At 33.0% G+C, this 2,104-nt stretch overlaps 1 protein-coding gene and 1 pseudogene across 2 annotated transcripts in view; both read left to right on the forward strand.

Moving 5' to 3' along the window:
- The window catches only part of CEP89 (centrosomal protein 89), a 66,253-nt gene that overhangs the window by 27,939 nt on the left and 36,210 nt on the right, over window positions 1-2,104 (forward strand). The gene's annotated exons all lie outside the window — the stretch shown is intronic.
- Window positions 38-157, forward strand: LOC111746649 (annotated as a pseudogene).

Consider the following 2,104-nt stretch of genomic DNA (forward strand, 5'->3'; position numbering starts at 1 on the left):
AAAGATTCAAATAAATAAAATTAGAAATAAAGGAAGAGTCTACAGCCATGCTTACCCTGAACAAGCCCAATCACATCTGATCTCGGAAGCTAAGCAGGGTCAGGCCTGGTTAGTACTTGGATGGGAGACCACCTAGGAAGACTAGGTGCTGTAGGCGTATAAAATAAAATAATAAGGGATTGTAAGCTGACAGGGTCCTAGCAATCTGTAAGGTCAACCAAGGGTTGCCTTACCTAAAAAATAAATTAAAATTAAAATTAAAAAAAAGGAAGGAAGAGACATTACAACTGGTAACACAGAAATACTAAGGATCATAAGAAACCACTGTGAACAATTAAGACTGAATCATAAAGAATTAGAAGTTCTGAACAGACCTATTACTAGTAAGGAGATTGAATCGGTAATCAAAACCCCTTAACAAAGAAAGGTCCAGGACCACATGGATTCCCTGGTGAATTCTAAAGGAAAAGTAATATCAGTTCTTAAAATTTTCCAAAAAACTGAAGAGGAAGGAAGACTTCCAAATTCATTTTACAAAATCAGCATTACTTTGATAGCAAAACCAAGTAAGAACACTAAAGAGATTACAGGCCAATATCCCTGTTGAACAGAGATGCAAAAATCCTCAACAAAATATTAGCAAACCGAATTTAACAGTACATTTAAAGGCTCATACACCGTAATCAAGTGTGATTTCTTCAGACGCAAAGATGATTCAACATATGCAAGTCAATAAATGTGATACACCACATTAAATGGAGAGTAAAAATCACGATCATTTCAATAAATACAAAAAAAGGCATTTGACAAAATTCAACACACTTTCCTGATAAAAACTCTACAAACAGTAGAAGAAGCACGTCAATAGGGTCTGTATACGACAAGTTCACAGCTAACATCATACTCAACAGTAAAAAGCTGAAACCTTTTCCTGTAAGATCAGGAATAAGACAAGGATGCCCATTCTCATTACTTTTATTCAACATAATACTAGAAGTCCTAGCCAGGGTAATTAGGCAAAAAAAGATGTAAAAGCCATCCAAATCAGAAAGGAAAAAGTAAAATTGTCTCTGTTTGCTAATGTCTTGATATTATATATAGAAAATCCTAAAACTCTACCAAAAACTGTTAGGACTAATAAAAAAAAAATTCAGTATAGTTGTGGGTATAAAATCAATATACAAAAATACGTGTGTTTCTATACAGTAACAACAAATTATTGGAAAAAGATATTAAGAAAACCCATTTAAAGTAGCATCACAAAAAATGAAATATTTCAGAATAAATTTAACAAAGGAGGTGAAAGATCTGTACACTGAAAATTATAAAACATTGATGAAAGAAAGAAGACACAAATAGAAAGATATTCTATTGTTCATGGATTAGAAGAATTAATGTTAAAATGTTTATACTATCCAAAGTGGATCTACAGATTCATTGCTATCCCTGTTAAAATTCTAATGATATTTTCCACAGTAATAGATAAAACAATCCTAAAATTCATATCGAACCACCAAAGACCGAGAATAGTTAAAGCAATCCTGAGAAAGAACAAAGCTGGAGGCATTACACCTGATTTCAAACTATATTACATGGCTATAGTAATCAAAACAGTATGATATTGGCATAAAAACAGATACATAGATCAAGAGAACAGAATAAAGGGCCCAGAAATAAACCCATGCATATATGATTAGTTTATTTTCTATAAAGAAGCGAAGGATATACAGTGAAGAGAGGACAGTCTCTAATAAATAGTGTTGGCAAAGCTGAATTCTCTCAAGTGACAGAATGAAACTGAATCCCTGTCTTACGCCATACACAAAACTCAGCTCAAAATGGATTAAAGACTTGAATGTAAGACCTGAAGGCGTGAAACTCCTTGACATTGGCCTTGACAATGTTTTTTTTGTATTTGATACCAAAATGCGAAAATAAATGGGACTACCTCGAAATAAGAATCTGTACAGCAAAGGAAACCATGAACAAAAGGGGAATCCCTGGAATGGGAGAAAATATTTGCAAACACATGTTCAATAAGGGTTTAATATACAAAATATATGAAGAACTCATGTAACTCAATAGCACAAAAACAAATAACCCA

Source organism: Pteropus vampyrus, unplaced genomic scaffold, assembly GCF_000151845.1.
Source record: "Pteropus vampyrus isolate Shadow unplaced genomic scaffold, Pvam_2.0 Scaffold196, whole genome shotgun sequence".
NCBI classification, from domain to species: Eukaryota; Metazoa; Chordata; class Mammalia; order Chiroptera; family Pteropodidae; genus Pteropus; species Pteropus vampyrus.